This window comes from Nyctereutes procyonoides, unplaced genomic scaffold, assembly GCF_905146905.1.
Source record: "Nyctereutes procyonoides isolate TBG_1078 unplaced genomic scaffold, NYPRO_anot_genome, whole genome shotgun sequence".
Lineage (NCBI taxonomy): Eukaryota > Metazoa > Chordata > Mammalia > Carnivora > Canidae > Nyctereutes > Nyctereutes procyonoides.
Window position 1 is genome coordinate 5,728,855 of NW_026575136.1, and position 21,258 is coordinate 5,750,112.

A 21,258-nucleotide genomic window follows, 5' to 3' on the forward strand; every position below is an offset into this window, starting at 1 on the left:
TCGATAAAAAGAACACATAGCAGGCTTTGTGCTGCAAAAATTCGCACTCTGGATATGGAGGTCCCTTAGCAACTAGAAGAATTAAATGCATTGTAACTTTTATTTTTAAGTGCCAAGATCAATGTACAGAAATACATTTGCTCATCATTTTCCGTGACTTTTCACACTAAAGATATGAATAAGCTTCAGTGTTCATTTATTTGCTATTTTATTCCCCTCACGCATCTTATACAGATGTGAACAGAGGGATAAGACACATCCACAAATTTGAAAATTGGTCAAAAACTCTGAAAAATTCCTTACAGAAGACCAGAGATATGATTTTAAAATACCCCAAGGGAATAAGAAGTACAAACTTAAAACCAGTTAATTGCAGGAACTCTTTCTGATTAGACACGAAAAAATACTGTTCTGTATTTTATATTAATTTTTAAAAATCCTGTCATAAGGATTATATAAAAAAAAAAAAACCACATGCTGCAAAACACTTACTACTGCAAGCTCTGCAACAAGGAATCCAGACAACAAATATATCTTGTAGAGCCCTTAGTCTTTCAGTATGGACAAAGATATATATGCACACACGAGTTACACCAAATTATAAAATAGTATGTTTCCTCTTCAACACTATTCAAGTAAATAAAACAAAAAAATATGTGATAAGTGCTCAAGAAAAATAATCAGTAAATATCAAGTTATTTATAAAACATAAAAAAATAAGATACATTTTCTTTTCTACTCTTTCTGTAAATATCCACTGAGCACCTACCATGTGACAGACATAGATCTAGGTCCTGGAGATACAAGAGGAAACAAATAAGATAATGTTTCATTTCGTGTAGTCTACATGGTAATGGAGATAGACCATAATCACATAAGTGAGAAAATTAATATGGTATGTAGGCATCAGTAACTGATGTGGAGAAAAATGAAGCAGGAGGGGTTCGGGAGAAAAATTTGTTATTTAAATAGGATTGATAGAAAAGACTTCACTGAGCAAAAATCCAAGAGATGAGGAAACAGACCGTGTGGTTATCTGAGGAAAAGTATTTTTAAGCAGAGGAATAAAAAGGAGTACATTAAGATTTTTTAAAATTTAATTAAAGTGACTTGGCCATTGTGGCCTCAATTGTGGAGCTAATGAGGAAGAAGAGACAGAGTCACTGCATATATAGATAAATATCAGCTAATTTTGAGATGAAAATATTGTTTTCAATAACCTAGAGTAGATCACAAGTATTTGCATTAAAACTTTCCCTGCAATAAATGTATAAGGACAGTTCTTTAGAGGTAAAAAACTATTTTATTGAAGGAATATTGTTTTTCAAAGATTCATAGTAGAATATATGCATTAGAAAAGCAATTTCATGAACAGTATTTTCTAATATCATTAGTTATATTTTGAGAGGTATGGGCAGGAGAGATTTTTCCTACGTGTAAGCACACACACATTCAATACATACACTGCTATACCCCACAAAAGTGATGGAATATTACAGTTAACAATTGAAATTCAAAAACGTTAACTCATTCACCTTTTATAATGTTAAAATATATATGAAATAGCCAAGAAAGTAATTTTAAATAATTATGCTTTATACATTGGAAGAAAGAGAACACATTTGTCTTATTTAGAACAGCTTAAATTCTGAGGCTTAATGAACTGAAAAATCACTCAACATGATTGCCAAATGCATGCTCTCCTTTTCCACCTACTCCACTTTCTCCCTCAGAATTAAGCAAAGTTACCACTGGCACCTATACAAAAGAAAATCTATAATGTAGGGCACTTTTCAAGGTGTGTCAATTTTAAAGGCTTAAAAACAGTGCAATTTTATGCAAAGTGAATGGTCTTATCCTTTTCACAATTTTAATGTCTGATTGAATCAACTCAAGCATTCAATCAATCATATTACAGGTAAGGGCAACTATAACATGACTAAATTGTTAGGTTAACCTTCTGTGGCTGTAACTGGCATAATGTATTATCCAAATTCTATGAAAGGGCATTAACAGAAAGTATGCAGTTTGGAATCCAGAAAAAGATGGCTGAGATGATATTCTCCTGGGTCATAGGGAGAGCAGGATCAGAACATTCTATGATAAGTCCTAATTGACAAAGGAAATAGAAATAATGACCTCCAGTTAACATGGTAGGCCTGGGCAGAGAAAACAGTAATGTGTTAGGGCAAGTCAGGTTGTGCTCATGATACAATGGCTTGTTATCACTATGAATTACAGACACAAAGAAAATTGTTTAATACTAATGAGGTAATACTTGATCACTCAAGTGATAACCCTGAGAAAAAAGTCACTGCTAAAGTAGTATCACTATTTTTTCATGAGTAAGAAAAAAAAAAAATCTGTGCTGGTTATATACCTTTAAAAGTTTAGGCAAGTTTACTAAGGGAGAACTGCAACAGAAAGAAAAATTGGTTTAAGGAAAACTTTAGAATTTAAAGATTGACGTTTCCCTAGACTGGTATTTTTCCCAAGAAACTGTTCAGATGGACCTATCTATATATAATTATCAATATTGTAGTTGAAAAAAAATACATGTGAAGAAATTAATGGTAAAGAAAGGACTAAATTTTTAAGGGTCATAAGTGTTTACTAGAAGTCAAACTAGAACGAGCTAAATTAGTCAAAACCTGGCACTATTTTTCATATTATACTTATTTAAAAATCCCAATGGTGGTAATTATTCATATAATTATGATATCTACTCCTATTTTGAATTCTTAAACAACACATTTCAGCTGAGTCCTCCTCTATGTGGTTAAATAGGCTGATAATGATTGCCTATAAAATTTTATTTCTGTAAATTACCAAGGATTAGTGTCCATCTGACGGAAAAATTATGTGAATGAAAACATCCCTCCTTATGCCTCAAAATCAGACCACAGGGCAGCCCAGGTGGCTCAGCGGTTTAGCGCCTCCTTCAGCCCAGGGCCTGATCCTGGAGACCAGGGATCGAGTCTCATGTCAGGCTCCCTCCATGGAGCCTCTCTCTCTCTCTCTCTCTCTCTCTCTCTCTCTCTCTGTCTCTCTCATGAATAAATAAACAAAATCTTAAAAAAAAGAAAATATTTAATAAAAAAAAATCAAACCACAGAAGCAAAAATACAAATGGTGTCCCTGAGAATGAAAACATTTTATATCATCACAGTAACCAGTTAAAATTGTTAGGTTGACACTACATATCAAGTAGGTATGAAGACAGAAAAAAATACCTACTAAGGATAGGATAAGAGCCTTTTCACTGTTAGAGCAGTGGTATTTTTGGAAATCAAGGAAACATTATGCTTTTTTGGCTAATTAATCTTGGATAAACATGATACCATATCTTTCTTATAGTGTGTCATTTCTATGTTCAGGATAGAAAATTCTTGTCAGCTTGAAACACATATTATCTACCTTTACTACTCCAGACATTATGTATGTTTTGGTTAAAATTAGTTTTTCTTTTGGGAAACATTTTTTAGGTGATGGGAGGTGAAGGGGAATAGGAGGCAAGTTATATTATTAATCTTTATATATCAAGCTGTAAGGGATATTTATACTTAATTTATATTCACATTTATATTCAACTAGCTTAGGTAAATCTAAGAGTAAATCCAAGTATTCCAAATACTTCACTATTGAGTCTATTTAGGGTTCTGCTTGAAAATACAGAAAAAAAGAAAAGGACCTGTGTGATTTAATCAAATACTTTTAACTCACATGAGCCCTGGTGCCTATTACATAACCTGTATAGTTGGTAATCCTAATATTTAACTTGAATATATCATGAGTTTAGCCCATATGAAAATATTAGTGTATAAGATTTTTATTAAAGATATTTCAGTCACCTTCCCACATACTTACAATAGTCCTATTCAGCAAAGGGACAATGACAATTGACAATAATCTATATTAGCAAAACATGGGGTGACTTAAAAAAAGTGATGCCCTAGGAAGAAGGATTTCAAAAATAGTAAAAAAAAAAAAAAAAAAAAACAAACAAAAAAACAACAAACTTAGCTGTGGATATTAAGAGTAATTCCATGTAGTGATAGATTATCTCCAACCTTGCCATTCCACTGTTTATAAAGAAGTAGGATACTAACACCCTTCCACAAGAGTTCCAGGAATTCAGCAAGTCCTCTTTGGTTTCTGAGAAGCTCTGATGAATAAAATACTAATCTATGTGTGGTCTGAAATGGACTTGGTCTGGGCTGAAATTCTGAAGTGACACTGGCACCGGGAAATGTAAAATTATTTACTTTTCAAGTAATTTAAAGTAAAAGTCCAGGCCATGGGAGCCATACCAGGATACTGAGACATAGCAGGTCTGATACACTTACCCATGCAATTTCATCAAAATATTCAAATTTAGAGAAGAAAAACTAGTATTTTCATAGCTAAGTTTTTTATGTGTTGGGAAACCTCGTCAAAGTAAAATTTCAGTGTACTCTATGATAGGTATGCAAATTATACTTTACTCAAATACTCAGGTAGAACATTTTGGCCCATGCCAATGGGTGATTGATTCATAAATAATCATTCTCAGCATTATCTGATCCAAGTTTCTTTCTTATAAGGAAGATTTTGTTTTGCCCCTTTTACCAGGCAGAAATGAAATTCATGGGTAATCGTATACTTGGATATATAATTTTTTAAAAATCAGTATGTTTCACCTACAATAAAAAAGTAATTTATAATAAAATCATGTATATTTCAAAAATGTAAACCTTTAGGTATATTTGCATAGGATTAGAAGTAATTATGTGCTGACACAGCTATATAATGATGAATACATGGCTATACCTGTCAACCAACAAGTATTCTTTGCTGACCACTCATATAAGCAGTCTTGCCATAACTGTCGAAGTTTTTTTTAAAATGATGATAAATACTTCAACAATTTCTGAACAAAACAAGTATCTTCCCTTGATCGCATCATAGTTTTCTTCCTAGAAAATTCTGTGTATCTCAGAATTGTGGGGAAAAAAAATGAATGTGTTCTAGATTAGAGATCATAAACACATTTTTTCATCTACTTTACTGTCCAGTTCCCTAGCAAAGAGGTGTGTACAAAATAGATGAGTTTTCATTGTGAGAGACTGTAACTATAGTTATTGTATAACCTCAGTCGTCTCTGAGGTTGTGCCCCAGGTATTTGGAGGAGGAAGAGATCTCTCGGGGCTCTGGGTACCTTCTGAAGTTACCAGAGGGTTTTTGTACCCACCCCCTGCCCCCTTCAATTGCTCTAGGACCTAAACACAATGCTTGATTTGATCATACTGAGAGTTCTAGGGCTAGGGGAGAAGGGATCATCATCTGGAAGTTGGTCTTTGGACTGTCCCCAAAAGAGCTGGAGGATGCTGTTCTTAGACTGAAATCTCCTGATTGAAGGGCAAGGCCTAGTCAATGACTCTGGGTTCTTCAAATTTATTTCAAGTGCTGCAACCAACCAATCGCTAGAGTTTATGTAAGGTCACTTGGCCTTTAAGCATCTCAGTTTCCTTATCTGTAATGAGAGGGGAGTAATTAATGATCTTTAATGCCCTTTCTAGCTCTAAAATTACAGACTTTCAGGAATCTGTGGGGAGACTACCCTGCTATTATCACTTTAGAAGTAGCAGGAATGCCTGGGACCAGCAGGGGCTACCAGCAGTCAGAGGAAATAGTAAATGATTAGTCATTTCCTTTATTTATGATGCTGAAACTACTCAGTCACTCAGTTGCACTTGGGGCTACAGAACGGAAAGGAGTCAGAACACTCCAAGTGAAACATCTCAAGAGAGGCAGTAGAAAGAAATGCGGCTCTTCCATCCTCCCAAATGTGTAGCGTTTAAGATCTCTGCATTTGTTCCTTGTCTAAGTATCTCTCTATATGTTTTCATAAGGTAGAATTAGTTGAGGGACCCATCCCAAGATTACTCAACCGTAAACTAAACAACCAACTAACCAATTTACCAAAATCAAATAAACTATCTGTGGAAGAAAATTATATGCTTTTAAAGAAACAAAGGTAAAGATCATAAAATCATGGACTATTAGATATTGATAATCATCGTATAGTCAACTGGATATCAAAAAATGTGTTAACACTAAGAGTTATTTTTGCTTTTTAATTAAAAGTTCCTGTTAGTGAAAGACTGTTTGGTTCACTGAAAAGGCTGTTAATTTTGAAATTTATTTTCTTACTTTTACATTATTATTCAAAGGCAGGTTCAACTGCTAAGTAAAGCTGGTTATGAATCCATACTCTGTACTCCTTACCACCTGGAGCACATTATCTGCTAAAGCCCTAAATATACTGTTTTAAAGGTTGGTATACTAGTCTGCTTATCAATACAACTGCATAAACTACTTTATCAAAGGAGTTGTGTTCTACTTATCTCCACATCCTTAGGATCTAGAGAATTTGGGCAGCCCAGGTGGCTCAGTGGTCTAGCGCCTGCCTTACACCCAGGATGTGATCCTGGAGACCCGGGATCAAGTCCCACGTCGGGCTCCCTGCATGGAGCCTGCTTCTCCCTCTGCCTGTGTCTCTGCCTCTATTTCTGTGTGTGTGTGTGTCTCTCATGAATAAATAAATAAAATCTTAAAAAAAAAAGGGGGTCTAGAAAATTTGGCCATATATGTGCTCAATAAAATGTAAGCTAAAAATGAACTGTAGTACACAAAATTACTATGACTCTAACTTAAAACAAATGTAATTACCATTTTGGTAAATTTGTACATCTCTATTTTTAAATTTAATTTTTTTTTCATGAGGCAGATTGGCCTTTAGTGTTCCTAAGTTGAACGGGTCCATGTGGGGTTTGACAGTAATTGCCTTTCAAGTTTCCATATCAAGGGCACAGTGGCAGGGACAATCCTCCAGGAGAAACTGTGCAGGTGGGTGTGAGCAACTTTATCCAACAGCCCCAGAGGGCCTGATGCCTGGGGGAAGCTGGAGCTTAGGGTCCAGGCGCCACAAGCCACCCTGGCTCAGATTTAAGGCGGCCTAGGATGGATCCCCCCCGGGGTCTGGGAGTTGTGGGGGCGGACAGGGTCCCCCAGCGGGGGCTCCTGGGGGACTCACAGTGATGCCAAGGTCCGCCCGGCTCCAAAAACACATACGTGCCTTGATCCCCTAAAGCCAAATCACATAGAACGGATGAGGAACAGAAGCAGAAAAACGTCCCTGTAGCTCAGAAGGCTGCCCTAGAGCCGGGTAGTTCTGTCAAGGATCAAACGTGCACGGGTTGCTACGTTCCTGAGGGTCTCCTGACCTTAAGTGCCTTTAACCCTCCCCGACAGAGAACACTGAATAAGCAACAGAGAAGTCTTGCAAAAGCAGTTTTAGGAGTAGGAATTCGAAGGAGACATTGATGATCTATTACTCCACGCACATGCCCCGCCGCCCCCCCCAAGCGTGTCACCACGAGCTTCACGGAGAAAGGTGCAGCCCTTTCTGCCTGTGGGTCCTGTCCTCGTGCTACCGAAATAAACCTACTCAGTTGTGCGTACCCTATGACGTTTCAAGAATTTTTTGGATGGTTGGGCTCCATGACCCGGAAGCAAAAACTCCAGAGCTTCCCGGGTTGGGTCGGGGAGTCTCCTGCTGACTCCCACGGAGGCCTGGAGTCTGTCCCCAGGGGTCTAACCCAAACTCCCCCGTCCCCACAAAGGCCCGCCCCCCAGTCCAGGAGGACGGTCTGAGGGGCCACAGCGACCCCAACACATGAACCGGAAGTACCACCGCGGGCCTGAGAGCAGGAGGTACACAAAGTCACAGGCTTCCCGGAAGTCAAGTGGAAGCCAGGGCTCCCTGGGCTCCTCGGGCTTGGGAATGGGGGCAGGGGGAGGCGGGGGTCCTACCTACATAAGCTCTGCCTATGGGCATGGGCGGGGACTGGGAAGAACACAGGAGGTGAAATAGCTCCATCCTATTCCAACGGTGGCGGGTAGCTCATTTCCGGAGGCCGATTCTTCCAGGATCACGCAGCCAGACCTCGCGGGATCACCGACCCAGATGTCGCGGGACTTGGAGACGTCATTCCCGAGCGGGAGCAGGGCTGTGCGGGGCCGGCGGCCCGGGGGAGTCGTGCGTGCCGGACAGGCCCCTGGCCCGGAAAGGACAAGTGGTGCGTGAAGGTTTGAAGTTAAAATGTCGTCACCAGTGGCTCAGTGCGGAGCAAAGCTGCGGCAGGAAGGTGGCGTGGCAAGCACGGTCAGCCTCGGCCTGCGGGGCGTGTGAGTGGGCGCCGCGGGCAGGCTCCCGCCACCGGCCTGACCTTCCCCGACGTGGGGACCGGGGCACCGGCAGGGCCGCAGGAGGGGATTGTGGGAGGCTCCTGGGGATGCCAAGGCCCGCCTCGCCCGGCCGTCGTGTCCCCGAAGCCGCGTCACGGGCGGCCTCGGTGTTGTCATCCCGGGTCCAGCGGGAAGTTCTCTGAGGACAGACACCTGGGGGACCTAACGCCCACGGGTGCGCTCACTCTCCCGGCAGGGGCCACGAAGGGTCTCACTCGGACCTCCTCCACCCCCAGCTGCAGGAAGAGGGGCTGAGGGGCTGCAGGTGAGCCACGCTCACGCTCACGTCAGCCCGGAGGTCCCGGCGACGCGAGAGCTGAAGGCTAGTGAGGAGCAGGGGGCACGTGAGCCAGCCCCGCCGTGCCGGAACTGTCATGGGCTTTGGGCTGGCTAGGAAGACTCGGGTCAGTAGTCAGTAGAGAGACCAGTGCAGAAAACTAGAGGCTGCCGGTGTTTTGTACGTACTTGTTGTTTTGTTTTGTTTTTTAAGATTTTATTTATTCATTCATGAGGCAGAGAGAGAGAGAGAGACCGAGGGAGAGGGAGAAGCAGGCTCCATGCAGGGAGCCTGACGTGGGACTGGATCCCGGTACCCCGGGGTCATGACCTGGGCCACAGGCCTCGCTAAACCTCTGGGCCACCCGGGCTGCCCATCCTTGTTTTTATACTCGTGTCGTTGCATTAAACGTAATAGCCCTTGCATTATGTTGTACTGGTCACCCAGGAGCTTGAAAGAAATGCAGATTTCTGGTTCCCGCGAAGACATCAGGATTTTAGCTAAAGCTGTGGAGGCCGAGAACATTAAAGCCATTCCACCCTAAGTTCAGCGTCAGCGCAAGTACAGCCATCTCAGGCCCCTGTGAATAAGAGCTGAACTTTACCTTCAGTTACAGGAAAAAACAGCTTAACGCCCTAGAAAGCCCCATATTACAATGAGAACAGAGCTTAACGCCCTAGAAAGCCCCATATCAGAATGTAAACAGAACTTGAGAAATTCCTCCACCCCTTCTGAAGGTCCCCTAGACCAGCCCATAAAAACTCAGCTGGAGGGCAGCCTGGGTGGCTCAGCGACTTAGCGCCACCTTCAGCCCAGGGCGTGATCCTGGAGACCCGGGATCAAGTCCCACGTCGGGCTCCCTGCATGGAGCCTGTTTCTTCCTCTGCCTATGTCTCTGCCTCTCTCTGTGTCTCTCATTAATAAATAAATAAAAATCTTAAAAAAGAAAAACCCAGCAGGAACCCCCCCTTGGGGTCCAGGTCCCTGCTCCTGTGTCAGGGATACTTGGGCCCAAGCTGGAGCTTGTTAATAAACCCTCATGTGTTTACATCGGTGTCGGCTCCTTGGTGGTTTCTCAGATTCGCAGTCTTGGACACAACAAAGCCAGGAGATGGTTCCAATAGTTGAATTTTTAAAAGGCACTTTGTGTTATCTCTTGACCACTCTTTAAGAAAAAACACTCTAGACTTTGAATATGTTGAAGTCAGTAATAGTCTCTCATTGCTCCTGAAGGGTACACACTGCCACCCGAAACTGTGCCTCTTTCCCATTAGGATTATGTTTGAATGACAAAAATGATCCTGTTTTTTGGGGTCTACCGGAAATTACAGCAGTAATTTCAGAAATTTAGGTCTTAAAAACATTAGTTCCCGAGTATGTATATTTTATGACAAGTTGAGAGAAAGATGTTTGAGACTCAGACGTAAATGCAACATTCCATCCAAAAAGGCTATTGGGGGTATTACAGAAAACTATTTCTTATTTTTCCTTACAATTCATTATCTTATTTGTAATTAGTTTGCATATATGAGTCAGAATGTGGGAAACAAATATGATTATTATTGGTAACACATAAAGCCTTCTTAAGTAGTGCACTTAGTGCATGTTTCTTTCATATTACTTGTCCTCCATTTATGTGTTTACAGTTAGATGCATTTAGGGTTACCATAAACAGATATCTCACTGACAGTTGCAGCCTTGAAATTCTAAGACATTTCCAGTAATTTATCTTGAAGAAGTATCTTATTTTTCTTTTTGTTGAATATCTTCATGTTATACTATTAAGTCCAGGAACTTCCTTTTTTTTTTTTTTTTTTTTAATTGTTTCAACTAGAGAAAAGATACTTAGACATTTGGAAAAAGTTCTACAGGTACATTGCTGAATTATGGCAAGCATTACTATTCACCCAAGTAATGCAAATTACACTAACCGTAGGGACAGATTCTCATTTTTGAAATTTTATAAATAGCTGACTTCCTTTTCACTTACTAATGAATGGTCCCCTCAAGGGCCTGAAAACAGTTAACATCTTTAAAAAGTTGTTAGTATAGAACTCAGGAAATAATGAGCAAATGGTTGAGAGTTAACATTTGTTAGAATAGGAGAAAGTTATAACAATACAATCATTAAAAAAAAATCCCCCTAGCAGAACCATTCTTCCAGGACATCTCAGAGAAATTAGGATCAATGGACTTTAAAATATTTTTTCTTGCATTCTGATATTTAACTCTAAAGCTATCTTGAACATTTAAATAGTAATTTTCTCCTAGAATAGAAGCATCAAGAAACCAAAATCTAATTCAAGGAACAAGACAGTTAATCAAAACCCAAAATAAGGTTGTTGTACTGACAAGCTACAAAAATCATTAAAATTCAATGTGATCCAGTATGGACCACTATTTCCATTTCATTTTTATATTGTTGGACACACAAGAGGGAGATTAAATCAGTTTTGTACCATGTATTTAGTTCAGTGGCTCAGCGGTTTAGCACCTACCTTTCACATCCAGGGTGTGACTCTGGAGACCCGGGATTGAGTCCCACATGGGGCTCCCTGCATGGGGTCTGCTTCTTCCTCTGCCTGTGTCTCTGCCTCTCTCTCTCTCTCTCTCTCTCTGTGTGTGTCTCTCATGAATAGATAAAATCTTTAAAAAAGAAAGTCCTAAAAAAATATGAATTATCTTTTGCTCTGTCAATAGAATGAAAATTGTTGGGATCCCTGGGTGGCGCAGCGGTTTAGTGCCTGCCTTTGGCCGGGGGCATGATCCTGGAGGCCCGGTATGGAATCCCACATCGGGCTCCCGGTGCATGGAGCCTGCTTCTCCCTCTGCCTATGTCTCTGCCTCTTTCTCTCTCTCTGTGTGTGACTATCATAAATAAATTAAAATTTTAAAAAAAATTAAAAAAAAAAGAAACTTGTGGATTATGGTTGTTTATAGCTTGCTATTTATAACACTTTCATAAGGTAATTTAATGATTAAATTATGGCTATATTCCACTTAATTTTGTGAGAATACTTTGCAACATTATTAGGCTTTTTCCTTCCTCCTGTCTTCTAAATGTGTTGAGGTACTGCTGAGCTTTTATTGTTTGCTATACTGGCATGAACACCTTTATACAAAATTTACTCTGCTTACACAATTTTACAGAGGGATTATAATTGGATTTAAGCACTGTATTTACCCATAATTGTAGGGACTCGTTTACTGTGATGGACAGTTCTGTAGGGGTTGACTTTGTATATTACGGTTCTTTTTTCGGTCTTGCTGTTTTGTGAATTGTGAGCATAGAAACATGTACAAATTGAAGGTAAAGACTAGTGGGGTATTTTAATGAGTGTCTGGACTGAGTATAACAAACTTAGGAAATAGGCATTTGAGCAAGGTTATTTTACAGGATGTATTGGTAGATAACTTTGTTTTATTTAAGGATAATCTTAGGACACTATAAATGACATGTCGTAGTAAATGATACATTTGTTCCTTCAATTCCTGATATCTCCTAATCTCTTCCTTATTAGCAGCAAATATGACCATTTGGTGCACTACTTTAAAATTTATCATTCATTTGGTTGATTGGTTGATTATTTTGCTATTTTTTGATTGGGATTATTGGTTATTGTCTGGTTGATTACAACTAGAATGTAAGCTCTGTGAGGACTGAGGATGTTTATTTTGTTGATTACTATATTTCTAACACCTAGTAAAGAGATTGCCTCATAGAAGGTGTTCAATATTTGCCAAATTAACACTTAATATAACACTTAACACTTAATATAAATAAATATGTGGGAAAGTACATATTTGAAATCTGTTTTCGAAATTAAGACATATTTACTATAGATTTATGAAACTTCAATACAGGGTTGGCAAACTTCTGTGAAGGATAATAAATATTTTAGTTTTTTTTTAAGGCATACAAGTCTCTTTCACAACCCATTTAACTGTGTCATTATATTGCAAAAGCAGCTATAGATGATGTATACATAAATCCCTGTGGTTGTGTTCTAATGAAACTTTATTTACAAAAAGAAGCAGCAGACCCTGTTTGGCTTACCGGTTATAGTTTTTTGGCCCTTGCTGTAATCAGTCAATTAGCAAGCCATTCAACATTTTATTTTCCTTTTAGACACCAAGAAGAGAAATGTATATAATATTACAGTCTTCTTTGAATGCTTCCAAACACAGGTTTGAAGCTTTTGACTTCTTTCTTGTGATAATGGAAGCTACATTTTAATATGCACAGGAAGCAAAAGCAATCAAACATAATCAAGCTATTGCTATAGCATACTATGTGACAAAATTTTCCCTAAACAAAGTTCAAAGTCACTCAAAGACTGCAGTTATTTAGAAACAACTTACTAAAAATGACTTTTATTTTTTGGGTATGGCATGAATAGAAGATTTCATATGATAAGCATTACATAGAAAAATCGTATTTGTGCTACTTTGAAATTTAGGACAGGCAAAATAAAGATGTTAGCATGACTCTTAAAATATTTTAGTTTTTTGTGAGATTATATTATCTGTTCTCTCCAAAATAATCCCCTCCTCCAAAAACCAAGAAACAAAACAAAACTTTTATTAAAAATGCCTTTAAACCTTAACATTGAAACTCCTTTTCCCCCCAGGTTTTTATTTAAATTCCAGTTAGTCAACATACAGTTTCAGGTGTAGAGTTTAGTGATTCAACACTTACATACAACTTGTTTGTCACAAGTGCCCTCATTAATCCCCATCATTTAGCCCATTCCCCTGGCCACTTACCCTCTGGTAACCATCAGTTTGTTCTCATAGGTAAGAGTCTGTTTCTTGGTTTCCCTCCCCCAACCTAGTTCACTGGTGAACTTAATTCTTAAATTCCACATATGAGTGAAATCATATGGTATTTGTCTTTTTCTGACTGGCTTATTTCATGTAGCATAATACTCTCTACCTCTATCCATGTCATTGCAAATGATAAGATTTTATTTTTTATGGCTAATATTCCATTGTGTATATATATCACCTCTTTATCCATTCATCAATTGATGGACATTTGGGATTCTTTTGTAATTTAGCTATTTTGATAATCCTGCTATAAACTTTGGGGTGTGTGTATCCCTCCAAATCTGTATTTTTGTAACCTTTGAGTAAATACCTAGTAGTGTAATTGCTGGACTGTAGGGTAGTTCTATTTGTAACTTTTTGAGGAACTGTTTTGCAGAGTGGCTGCACCAGTTTACATTACCACCAACAGTAAAAGAGGGTTCCTCTTTCTCCACAGCCTGGCCAACACCTGTTGTTTCTTGTGTTGTTGATTTTAGTCATTCTGACTGGTGTGAGATGGTGTCTCATTACACTTTTAATTTGGTTTAACCTAATGATGAGTGATGTTGAGCATCTTTTCATGAATCTATTAGCCATCTATTTCTTCTGTCCATTTTTTAACTGAGTTATTTGATTTTGGGTGTTGAGTTTGAAAAGTTCTTTATAGATTTTGGATACTAATGCTTTATCAGATACATCATTTGCAAATATCTTCTCCCATTCTGTAGGTTCCTTTTAGTTTTGTTGATTGTTTCTTCACTGTGCAGAAGCTTTCAATTTTGATGAAATCCCAATATTTTCTTTTTGCTTTTTTTTCCCTTGCCTCAAGAGACATATCTAGTAAAAAATTGTTGTAGCCGAAGTCAAAGAGGTCACTGCCTGTGTTCTCCTCTAGGATTTGAATGGTTTTCTCTCACACATTTAGGTCTTTAATCTATGCATGCTGTAAGGAAGTGGTCCAGTTGCATTCTTTTGCATGCAGCTGTCCAGTTTTCCCAACACCATTTATTGAAGAGACTGTCTTTTTTCCATTGGATATTCTTTCCTGCTTTGTTGAAGATAAACCTTTACATTGAAACTGTTAGTCTTTTTCTATGTTCATTTCTCCAAATTTCTTGAAAGCATAAACTACATCCAGAGTCTCTTTTTCTTTAACTTTCAGTCACCCTTAAACAGGTTATAATCTGAGCTCTGGAAATCACTCATTCTTGTTACAGTATCCATCTCGAAGCCAAATCCAACAATTTCTATCTTCTTTTGCCTTGCTGACCACCTTGCAACCTCTTCTCACAACTCATTCTTTTGATGTCATTCCCTTTGTTTTATAGTAATATGAAACATTGTGCCTTGTTATTCTTCATGAAGCAATGTGAATTGTATTAAAATTATTTATCTAGTAAGTAGAGTCACCTGAGAGCAAATGAAACTCCCATCATTTACCTCAGATTTCTACTCATTATCAATTCTTGTCTCTCTGCTTTCAGATATGGCTTGCTGAGGATTGCAGCTTCTCAGTGATAGATCTGAGGTTCGCATCTAAAACTTCAGATTCTGACTGCAGTCTTCTACTATGCCAAGCTTCTTCTATGTGGAAGTAACTTTTGTCACTCCACTCAACTATGTTGTAATCCAACAAGCATTTTCAAAATATTTATTTATTTATTTATTTATTTATTTATTTATTTATTTATTTATTGAAGAAGAGAAAGAGCCTACTTGTGTGCATGTGCATGCGTGCTGGGAGGAGGGGCAGAGGGAAAGAATCTTAAGCAAACCCCTGGCTGAGGGCACAACCCCATGTGGGGCTCCTTCTCACGACCCTGAAATCATGATCTGAGCTGAAAAGCCAAGAGTTGGCCACTCAAATGACTGAGCCACCCAGCCAGCCCCTAACAAGCATTTTGAATACTTTTTATATATTAGATGCTAAGTGAATATTAAACTCCATACATCACCCTTTTTTGTGGCACTTTCTTATAGTAGAAAGCAATCTGAAAACAATCACAGTGATGTAATATGAGATTTATACCTAAACATTGAGGACATGTTGATGGTAGAAGAATATATACCTGTGGTGCACATAATTAGGGAAGTTGGAGAAGATGGTTTTAGAGTTAAATCTTTAAGCAATTAATGAAAAGAGATGAACAAATGCTTTCTAAGGAGCATTTATCATTTTGGGTAAAGCCTGGAGTACATAGGACACACAATGAGGAAATGAGTCTCATTGGATGATAATGACAGATATATTAAAAGGGTTTTGATACTAGATATGGTAGAGAGGGTGGTACTAATGGCTACAGTAAAAGTTCATGAGAATTCTAAAATGAGGCTGTTTCTTTGCCATCAGGACATTCTTTGGTATTTCAGTCTACTTTCAAGTTTTTGATAAACACTGATTTTAACATCTGTCCTTTTGTGTGTGGTAAAACTTCTTTGTTCATGGTTATTTGTCTTCCCTTCTCTGCTCTACTAAGTAATTACTGAGGCAGGAATTCTCATTCTCTTTGTTTCCCTTAGAGAATATATATAGATAGCACAGTCCTTCATGGTAGGAGTTATACAAATGTTTCTTTTTTTTTTTTTTTAATTTTTTTAAATTTTTATTTATTTATGATAGTCACAGAGAGAGAGAGAGAGAGGCAGAGACATAGGCAGAGGGAGAAGCAGGCTCCATGCACCGGGAGCCCGATGTGGGATTCGATCCTGGGTCTCCAGGATCACGCCCTGGGCTAAAGGCAGGCGCCAAACCGCTGCGCCACCCAGGGATCCCAAATGTTTCTTGAATGAAGGAATCTCCTATTTAATTCAGCCAGTACAAACAGCTTAACCCCTTGCCCACTATTTATGTATCACTCACTAATATCCAACCAAGTTCATCATGTTCCTCTCTTTCTTTGAACTTCCACAATCTAGAAGTAGATACCATGGAAAATCTGCCATTTACCATTAAGACTATCAGGAGCTGCATCCTTTATGTATGAAACACCATGGAGGAGCATACTCCATAAGTGTAATACTCTATCACACAGTACACACAAAGACTTGGTTTTCTGGTTTAAAAAAGTCTGGAAAATATGACAAGCTACACTAGAATGAAGTGAATGGCATTGCTATATTGCACCACCGATTGAAAGCCATTATTCATCAATTTTGTTCAATCTGCCAAACTTCTGTGAAACTCCTTAACAGAAGCATCACTGTTACATGGGAAGAAGAGTAAGGCTATTATCTTAACAAAGCTTTTGTAGTTGCCATCAATGTACAAACCTTGAATTTTTTTCTTCATTAACTTAGGGGCATGAAATGTAGGCTTTCTTTGCCTTCAAAGAGTCTGACGTTTTTTGAGATTTAATACACACCCCATAATAATTAGAACATGATCATGACTCTTGAGTAATGCTTTTGAAGGGTTGCTGTTAAATGAGCTTTTTATTTCTGGTACACACAGCACAGCACAAAATGATCTTGATCCTGGTGGTAATTATCTAATGAACTTAGTCATTGTTAAAGTTAGGCTGGAAATTTATATTGAAATAACCCCTGTTATCTTGGTGACTGGTTATCGAAGAATATAAATGCTTATTTTTACCAAACTAATTATAAAAATACTTTTCATCAAAGTAAACTTTTAAAGGCATGCTAGAAATCAAAATAGGGCTTCTGGGAGGGACATTGGCAAGGGGCATGAGAGAACCTTCTACAGTGGTAGTATAATTCTATAATTAGATGTGGGTTGTGGTTATACAACCCACATCTGGGTGGATATTGTGCTGGGCACTTAAAATTAGAGCTCTTTATACATCTCATTCTTTGTATCCTACAATTAAAAAAAATAGAATTAAAACATCATGAAATCAACTATTTTAAACTCTACTACTTAAGGTACTATTTGGTGTTATAAAAATGAAAGAGTCACTGATATTTAAGATCTCATAATCTAGAATGTAAATATTAAAAGATTTGGATGCCCAATAAGATTTTAAGTATATCAGAAATATGTTGTGGCATACATTTATAATATTTGAAAGAAAGTTTTATGTAAAAGTCTTATGTTGATTAGATATGGATTATCAGTTTGTCATTACATTCTTGGTTAGATTCATATATGTGAGATAACTTCTACCTGCATGTACAAAAATTAAGGTTATCTATGGGGCATAGGTAAATGCTTTAGCAATATAGTGTTTATGCTTTTAGCGGTATCCTTGTTAGAATCGTTAGTAGCAAACTTTTATTTAGACCTTTATAAGAGAGATGCTAATTAAGCACATTCTATTTTTCTATCTTTCTATCTTAAAACAGTATCATTTACCTTCCATACATGGTTGTTTTCCATTGGGTGCAGCATATGTAGTTAAAATACAAAAACAAAACAAAAAACTTTATCAAAGACCACATGAGAGTTACTTCACATTATTCATGTACAAACATCCCTTTTTCCTTGGTTGAAATTTACCTCTATCACTGTGAAGAATTATGTATTTCTTCTGTCTTGTTTTGCTTTTTTCCTCATAAAGATTTTGTTTAACCTTGACTGTGTAATACTTAGGCTTTTCTGACCTTCCTTACTCATGTATATATTGCTGTTAACTATCAATTGTGAGCTCTGTGAAAGACATAATCACATCTTTATACTCTCTAAAGGATGTAGTACAATACCTTAAATTCAATAACCAATTGAAAACTATTTGTCTCAAAGTCAGGTTCTATGAGTTAATACTTATTTTAACACTTTTAAAGTAGGATTTTCTCAATAATTCTTCTAGGTATATGGAAAGAGAAATCACAGCTGCCATAACTGGCTGGTAAGTTCCACTACTAACCCTTGGTTTACAGCTTCTTTGATCCCAGGGACAGACAAGAAAGATGAGATTATTTGTTTACTTTTCCCTTTCTGCCAAACCCTCAAAGTGTTTTTTGAAAGAATGCCTTTCCCCCACAGGTGCCTTCTCCCCCTACACTGTAGTCTTAGCAAATGTCTTTGCTTCCTACTTCATAGAATTTAAAAAAAAGAAAACACTAAACCTGAATGCTTTAATTTTTCTTCTATGATAAATATATTTCCATCCAAATCCAGACTTAATATTTCCCACTCATTTCTGTGGAAAAAAAGTCCCTCCTTCGTTTGAAGCTATTCCTTCTACCTCTATCTTCTCTGAGACATTCTTCCTACAGTTACCTCTTGTTTCCAGTATTTCAGTGCCCCTTCTCTTCCTTGCATAAATGTAGTCATGCTCTCTCCTCAAATATAAAATTGCTCCCAGGTTAGACTTCTTTCTATAATTTACCATTCATGCTTCTACAAAGCATAATCTAAACTGGGGATTGACAGACTTTCTCTTAAAGTGTAGGCAGTGAATATTTTAGCTTTTGCAGGGCAGAGTTGCTGCACCTACTCAACTCAGTAGTTGCTGAATGGTCATTTTTCCTTTTATATTCGCCGCTGCCACCTAATTTCAACAATTTATTTTCTCTACCTGATTATTACAGTAATCTCCCTGAATCCTTTATCTCTTTGAATAGATTTTTCATTGTCCAGTATCTCCCTCTTCAGTTTTTACTTCTTAACATTACTAGTGATATCTTTGCAAATTGTTAACATTACGTAAATCCATACTTAGAATTATTTAATGGATAGATTGTCCTTGAGAATGAAATACTAAGTCCTCAATCCAGTTGGGGGCGGGGCATAGAGAAAGATCAGAACTTCCTGATCTTATCCCTTTTACCTCTTTAATCTGTTTTCTAAACTGTAGACAGAATAACCTTTCTAAAAATAAAAAGTACATTGGCCTATACCAGTTCCAGTATCAACATATGTCTTATTGGGACCATTCTAATTTGGCCCTGCTTATCTCTCAACCTCATGCCTTTATCTTTATTGCACTTCCTGCTATATTTGCATTTCCTCAGAACCAGGGTTTTACCACCACTCATGGATTTAATAGGTTCCATTTCCCTGACTGCCTTATGTCAGGGTCTTTGCATAAACCACTTTGCTTGGAAAATTCCTTCTTTTTTTTTCTCTAACCTACCTTTTTTCCCTCAATGACCAGATCTTCATCTAATCATAAGCTTTCCCTGAACTGTCAAAACTATTATGGATGCCTCTTATATATTCTTTTTTTTTTTAAGATTTTATTTATTTATTCATGAGAGAGGCAGAGACATAGGCAGAGGGAGAAGCAAGCTGCATGTAGGGAGCCTGATGCGGGACTCCATCCTGGGACCCCAGGCTCACACCCTGAGCCGAAGGCAGACGCTTGACTGCTTAACCCAGGCATCCCTACCTCTTCTTATATATTCTTATATCTCCCTTCACTTTCCTTTGTGATCTTTATTGTAAACATCAGCTTATTTGTCTGCATACCTCTCTGGACATTAAGCTCCAGGAGGTAAAAAGCTATGACTTACTCTTAATTACATAGCCAGGGCCAATTATGTAGTAACAGATTAACATATGTGTAAGATAAATGAATAAATGAATGAATAATCACAGTGTTGATGATGAGATATAATTGCAGTGTTGATGAGAAATAATAGAACATCATAAATATTTTAGGAAAAAGCTGTCTTCAAACTGCCTTTTCTCCTACTTGATAGAATAAAAGATTATGTAGACTGAGTAACAAGCACATGAACTATTTAATGACAATTGAACTCTGTATAGAATTTATAAATATATTTCAAGCACTTTCTAGCTTAAAATGTATTGTTTTACAATGTAGCTATTTTCATGTAATTAATTTTATATTGTTTTAAGAACCATCTTAACTATCTTCCCAGTTCCTTTATGGATTTGTCAATAATTGTTTGAATTTTTCTAAGTAGAGGTATTTGGACAATTTAAAAATACAAAAGAGTGCTCGCTTCGGCATCACATATACTAAAATTGGAACGATACAGAGAAGATTAGTATGGCTCCTGCGCAAGGATGACACGCAAATTCGTGAAGCGTTCCATATTTAAAAATAAATAGATAAAAATAAAAATACAAAAGAATCTTTCTAGAATGGAAAAAAGATGTGAAAATGAAATGGAAAAGATTCACAAAGAAGTAGACAATTTATAATTTATGTAGTGTCATGACTCAGTTGACAGATTTAACATCAAAACCAAAAAACTGGTGTTGATATAGTTTTGTTTTTTGTTTTTGTTTTACAATTATTTGAATACCCTCAGAATGTATTAAAGAAAATTAGAAAATGCAACAGGGCATACTTTTTATTTGTTGGATAATTTTAAGGTGAGAACAACAAAACAGACACAGTGTGTTGCTATAAACTTAATTAAACACCAGGAAAGTCAATTAAATGTTGTTTATTTTTTATAAGTCTTTTAATGAGGTTAATTCTAAAAACCACCATGTCTATGTCTCTGAAATTTATTTTGGCCAACAAATGTGCAAAGATAAAAAGAAGGTATAGATTCCCTCTGCTACACATCAAGTATGCAGTTAAATACATGTAAACATGCACCTGCAAATGCAGGCACACAGCACAACATATACACAAGGTACTCAAATAAAGAACCTTTACTGTTTAGATTCAAGGAATATGCTGCTCACTTTTTTCTATTTAGAAAATATTTACAATATATCTAACTTGCTTTTTATAGACTTGAAGTGTTTGAAAATAAGCATTCTGCTCTGCTTTTCTACCCAGGTATTCTTTTTTTGTTTGCAACTCATTTTCTCCTCATTTCTGAGGGCAACAGTGCTAAATGAGAGTGAATTATGTCAATAAAACATGCATACACAGATCAAAAAATACTTGTCATCTATATGCATGATTAGCAGACTAAAAAAGTTACCAGTCACTGGTTAAGTCTCTAAAATAAAAGGAAATAATTCACAGATCTAGAAAGACATTTAGGTGATC

The 21,258-nt window shown here is 37.5% G+C and overlaps 1 non-coding gene across 1 annotated transcript; it reads left to right on the forward strand.

The window, feature by feature from the left end:
• Window positions 1-20,240: 20,240 nt before the first annotated feature.
• On the forward strand, window positions 20,241-20,347 carry LOC129495618 (U6 spliceosomal RNA). The gene has a single exon (XR_008661561.1). It is a non-coding gene; the product is annotated as a U6 spliceosomal RNA (small nuclear RNA).
• Window positions 20,348-21,258: the final 911 nt, after the last annotated feature.